Genomic DNA, 6,570 nt, shown 5'->3' with positions numbered 1-6,570 from the left:
TTTTTTAATAAATCAACACATTATAAAAAAAGACCTATATATCATACTAAAATTTTAAAAAGGATCCTTCCCATTTTCTATCATATTTCAAATCCCAAAATAACCTATTTTTCAAAATATAGGATGGTATCATTAATTACAATTTTAAAAAGTATAGCCATTTCTTGGGTAGAAACATCTACTCGGTCCACAAAAGAAACAATTGTCTCAAAATAAATGTCCCCAAAATATTTTTACAAACCAACCAACCAAATAATCTAACATTAGATAAAAGAGACCCATCCCCAGGCTACTCTAGGCATCTGGCTCCCCCCTCCCCAGCAATGTCTTGCTCCACAGTCTCATCTTCGTCATTTCCTGTACGTTTAAAACATTAACATAAAGGTGAATCTAATACTCAGTAAATAGTACACCAAGCAGTTAAAATGGCATACCTCGACTATTCTTTTCTTTTGAAAGATCACGCAAGCTTAAAACATTTAAATAAACATAAAACATTTACATAAGCATTCCAATTCAGTTTTCACTTTCCTTTGACCGGTACACACTATTACGCCTTGTGTTAGAGTTATTGGTCTTTTGGACCTGATCTCCGCCTGTGGCCACTGGTTAGCAAATCCCTCGATCAGTATGGCACCTTTGGGTGCACTACCAGTGGGACTGATCCAGCATTGCAATCTGTCCCTTTCTTTGGTACCATAATCATTTAGTTGTTGGCCATTAAGTTCATACATAAAACTTTTATTCCTCTTTCTTTCCTTTCTTTACATTCAAAGCATTTTCATCATCTTTCTTAGTCCAATGCACATGCATTTTCTTTCATAAAGATGCATTTCATGCCATACTTTATATAAAGGAAAATCACTAATTCTTAAGAAAACATGCATGGTAAATCTCATGATTTAAACCTTGAATGTGCATGCTTTGCATCATTAGGGGTGTGACCCATCCGGTCCGGTCCGGTTTTGGACAAAATCTAAGACCGAACCGGTATGTACTGATTTTTCATTTTTCAAAACCGATTACGCCCCAGTTACCCTCCTAAACCGGTACATCCAGTTTTACCGATTTCCGGTCCGGTCAGGTCCGATTTTCTAGTTTTTTTAAAATGTAAAAAATATATAATAAAATGTTACTTCTTATGATAAAATGTTATTAATAATTTAATATATATATTATGCTTAAAACATATGATCAATTAAATTTTCATCTTTAAGATTAAACTTTTATTTTATAAATTATAATAACATTATCTTATATATAATTATATTAATAGCATATGATCAAACAAATTATAAATGTTCATATTTAAGATTTACATTTTATGTTATAATTTATAAATTATAATATGACATTATTTCATATATTATATATAAAAATTTAATATATAATTATATATTATATATAAAACTTATATATATACATATAAATATTTTGTATAATATATAAAATTAATTTTTATATATATATTTTTTTCCAACCGATCCGGTTCGGTCTGGTTCGGTTTTGGAAACTACGGAACCAAAACCGGACTGGTTCTAACCGGTTTTCATAATATAGGAATCGGTTTCGGACCGGACCGGTTCAAAACCGGACCAACCGGTCCAGTCCATTTCGATTTTTCGATTTAAATTTATACCTCTATGCATCATAGATATACACACATTTATAATTAATAGGATACTTAACATGGGCTACCAAGAAGAACTCATACATAGCATATACATTTACCTTTTTTTATCACAAAGAATCATTTGAATAAAAAAGAGCATTTAGTAGAAGAAAATGTTGAGTAAGAAGCATGGTCATAGCTACTGTAACACCCCCTTCCCAAAGGATAGAAGTATCATGTACTTTTCATAAAAATAAATCTGGTAAGAGATCTCAAATTTCATAAATGAAATTAAAAATTTATTTTGTAGAAAAGGTCTAATAAAAAGTTTTCCAAAAACATTAAATGAAATAAACTGAACAAAATTCATGTCATAAAAATATGTTTTTTTTTAGAAAGTCTGAACAAAAATTTAATGCTCCTTCTATCCCTGGCCTGCCTGCTCGTATTCATCATCCTCACCTGGGTGGTTAAAAACATGAAAACAACAAAAATAAGTCGAAGACTCGGCAAGAAATCCATCACAACGTAAACATACTAAATATAAGGTTTTCATAAAAACTATCATTCTGAGAGTTTAAATTCATGACTATTCATACTGATGCTTGTGCTATACATGACTGTTTTAACTGAATTAACTGACTGATTTATCTGACTGATCTGATTTATTCGACTGGCCAATACACTTAATCATGTGTGCGAGGTTGTGCACCAGCCCCACATCCCGCGGCCGCAAAAGGAGCCGCTGATAGTATTTTGGCATATTATGGTGGACCACGACCGAGTTCATGGCTTGCACATCCACCCTGAAACTGAATTGCATTGGTACCATGCATCTGAATGGCCATCTTATTAACTGATCTGATCTTATCTTTCACTTGAATTTAATATGGCTTACGTGTCTTATACACATGAGATGCATGACATATTACATACATAATCATAATTTCTGAATTTAAACATGATGCGGAATGACAAAATAGTATACTATGCTGGATGACATGTTTGCATATGACATGAGTGGTGCATAAATAATTGGCTGGAAATGAACTGGCTTGAATACTAATTATCTATAAACTGAACTGTGATGATCCTAAACTTGTGATCAAATTATTTACCTCATTGCGTTTCTTCTTGAATGACACTTTATAACTTGAGACCTATATGAAATAATAAATATCACTAAATTTGTTTGAAACACATAAGTACTAATATCTTACTTAATTAAATCCACAATCTAAAAGATAGTGTTAAACAATTCAATAAATCCTAGTGTCTAAATTACTTAAAATACTTATTTATAATTTAGATGAATACTCGAACTATTTTAAAATAATTCATAAACTTAAATTCTTAAACTAAGTTTTATTTCTTAACATAATTATTAAATCTTATAAGAAACCTAATAAGTTCTATTAAATATTCTTAACATCATAATTTCATTAAATTCTTAACATAATAATTCTATTAAATCCTACTAAATAGACAAAGGAATATTAACAAAATATTTGCAAACATCCTTATAAAAATAGTCTTTGACTAATATATTTATTTAAGAAAAACTGACTTTTAAAATGTTAAGCCCAATAAAATTAGTAAACTGTTGTTGAAATAAAATAAAATCAAATACAAATTAAAATACAAGTCCATTTAAAATAATTAGAATAGTTTCTGTAAAATAATACAACCTGGCCCAAACATAATATCATTGTACTACATGAGCCCAACAAAATGAGCTCAAACACACGGGCAAAATGGCCTAAGGCCCAAGGGCCCATCAAAATAAATTCACGGGTTTCTACTAAACCAAAAGACACGGCTAAACAAAAAAAAAGAAAACAGAGAGTTTGAGAGAGAGGGGTTTTGCGATAGGAAGACTCACCGAGAGAGTCTGAGTGCGACGGCGGCCCCAGGGGTTTGGGAGTGACCGGCGACGCGTCTGGGGGTTTTCCTATGGTGGTGCGACATCGAGTGAGGAAGAGAGCGAGAGTTTAGAGAGAGAAACTGTGCTGACCGAAAACTACCGAAATCGAAAAGAGGTTGGCGACGGTCGAGGTCTTACCGGAAGGGAGTGGGTGCGCTGGGGCTGAGCTGGTCGGCAGATTCTGGCTCCACGGGTGGTGCTCCGACGTCCTATGGTGGTCGGTAGCGGTTGGGCAGAACCTAAGGATTAAACGGAAGGGTGTTGATCCTCTGGATATTTCAGAAACAGATGATTTTCTTGGGGTGGCTCACGAGTTACTTCTCTCGTACGGGGTAAGCGATATTTATAATGGTAGACGATAGAGAAGAATAAAAGGAAAACTCGAGGAGTAGAGACGTGCATGTGAATGAGAGTGTAGACGTGCGGAGTGGAGAACATTACTCATCAACATAGCCGGTTTCCACCAGAATTTGAATTTATTAAGCTAGGGATGAGGCTGAATATAAGGTTAGAATTTCAAATTCGACAGAAGGTGGGATGAAAATACAGGTTGGTGGTTTAAAATGTGTAACTAAGAGGCTAAAAAGAGAAATAAGGTTCGGTGGAGGTAGAGAAAATAAACTTTAAATTTCAAACCAAACTCTGTAAACGTAATCTGATACAACTTAGTAATCATTATTAAAACAAACTCTAAAAATTTTCAAATAAAATTATAATAGTAATTATTAAAATAAAATAAATATAAAATCTAATAAAACTATAATCATAATAATAATAGAATTTGTTTTTTTTACTAAGAAATTTACTCTTATACCCTAAATCCAAAACTAGTATGTTACAGCTACTTACCTTAGTCCCTCTTTGCACCTCAATAAGTCCTATTCAATGAAATTGAAACGAACATATCAATACCCACTTCATATTTTCCTTCACTCCCTCTTCACTTAGAGAAAGTCACTACCAAACACAAACCAACCCATCTATCTTCCTTCCATACCTAGCACTAAGTCAAAACATCCAAACTCCTCGTTTCAAGCAAATCTAAGGAAACTCACAATCATGACTAATAGCATGCTTGCTGTCCAATATGGGCTATTTAGTTTTTCTACATGAAGGATGGATGAGAATCATGGGTTAATAATGTATAAATGATAACAATTTACTTGGGAATGGAATAGAACAAGGAAACATAAAAACTCCGGAAATTTTCACTAAAAGGGCATTTTGTCTGCTTTTTGGTAACTTGGTGGAACCAAAATAGGTGAAGGGTCAAGGCTTGCTAGATGGCTGGTTTGTCCCTCATTTTCAGTAGTTTATCACACAAACAATTAGGATTGGTTGGGTGAAAGGGACTCGTTTGAGCTTCAAAACAGAACACATAGCAGAAAATTCTGCACTACATGGACAGCTAGCAGCCTAAGTGCATTCTTGCATTTTAAACTTCCTTCATTCAACCACAATCCCAACTACATAGACTAAGGATGCTAGTATTGAAGAAAACTTGCAAGGAACATCATTTCTTTTCTTTTCTTTTTTTGTTTAACCATAGCACAAAACAGCAAGGGAAATTTCTTTATAAACCAGAAAATTACAACATAAAACTCACTAGTTTTAATGAAATCCTTGGCGGTTACTAAGACTATTAACTTAAGGAAAATATTAAAATACACATTCTCATCTCCACTAGTTTAACACATAAAAACAAAGGCTTTAACATAGTTAAGAACATGATTTAAACTATCATCTAGTTGACCAGTAAATTTAAACAGAATAACATGATCAAGTAGGAAAAGACCCCAATCCTCAATCTTTCAATTGTGCCAGATCTCCACGTCCATAACTACCATCAAAATCTCCATGTGCACCAAAATCTATGGTTATGAGGAGCGGGACTATAATGGACTACCAGGGTGAGATTTTAAAAAATTTCAATAAGTGAAACTAAGACCAACACTAAAAATTGCATGCCAATGGAAAAGAGAATATGCAAGTAGTTGATGCAAGGAAAGATTATAATTGACTTTACACACTTAACCAAAGTAGGCATATCCGAGCAACAATAATCATCACACAAAATTTACCACGTAACAAAATCGAAGAACTTGACACAGTTTCCACACAAGTTGAAATCATACTCAAAATCCCTGTTTAAAACATCCAGATTATTTATGTGTGCACCAAGGTCTCCCCTAAATGGACCATCCACACACTCTGGCTCCCTTCACCACACTATGACTAATGACCGTGTATGTGACTTCATTCTGAGTGACGTCTGGCTTTGTGACATGTCCTTGACCACGAAGTCCTCTAGCCTTCACCATTACAGAGGCCACAACTTCGACCAGACAGCATTATCGTCTCATTTGAACCCGTTGTTACCTAGCGATAACCCAGGTAACACAATCAATGATATGTGCTCCAAAATGATCAGAGAATTTCCATCGAGATAATACCCCATCTCGGCTTGGGATCGTCATACACATATCCATGTAAAACTCGTTTAATTGCAACACTTACACACATGCACACTGCTTGGAAAATAAAACAACTCATTTTAGGCCAAGAACACTGCAACATTTCCAAATCGTTTTATATGCGAGTAAATGTAGTCCAATGATAATACATTTAGAAACAATTGCATGTTGAAAAACAGTGCACGTGGGGAAATCTCAAGCAAGTATTCACAAGCTATAAATTAGAGCAAAGTTGGGAAATTCCAACAAGTATTCACAAACTGTAAATCAATGCAAAGGAGGAAAGTTCCAACAACCATTTACGAGCTGAACTTGAGAGAGGTAGGTGAGGCAATTAGTGCTTACTAGTGGCTGAATCCCTTTCTAGGAGTGGATGATTTCATGTGTGACTTGGATTGTTTCTTTAAGTAGGTTTTGGCTAGGGCACTTATTGATTGGGTTCATGGGCTCTCTTGGGCCATAGTGAGGAAAATATTTTGGCTTTTCCATCCATACATGGGCCTAATGGGCTAGCCTCCTACAAAGCCTAATGGGCCAGAACTACTCCTCTGTGCCATTAT

At 34.4% G+C, this 6,570-nt stretch overlaps 1 long non-coding RNA gene across 1 annotated transcript; it reads right to left on the bottom strand.

Moving 5' to 3' along the window:
- Positions 1 to 236: 236 nt before the first annotated feature.
- On the bottom strand, positions 237 to 4,880 carry LOC121241895. The gene is made up of 2 exons (XR_005935834.1): positions 4,386 to 4,880; positions 237 to 357 (listed from the first exon to the last, which is right to left on the bottom strand). It is a non-coding gene; the product is annotated as an uncharacterized LOC121241895 (long non-coding RNA).
- Positions 4,881 to 6,570: the final 1,690 nt, after the last annotated feature.

The sequence above is a fragment of the Juglans microcarpa x Juglans regia genome, chromosome 8D (genome assembly GCF_004785595.1).
Source record: "Juglans microcarpa x Juglans regia isolate MS1-56 chromosome 8D, Jm3101_v1.0, whole genome shotgun sequence".
In the NCBI taxonomy this organism is placed as follows: Eukaryota; Viridiplantae; Streptophyta; class Magnoliopsida; order Fagales; family Juglandaceae; genus Juglans; species Juglans microcarpa x Juglans regia.
Note: the sequence above shows the minus strand (reverse complement) of the source record. Positions and strands in the feature narration are given on the sequence as shown.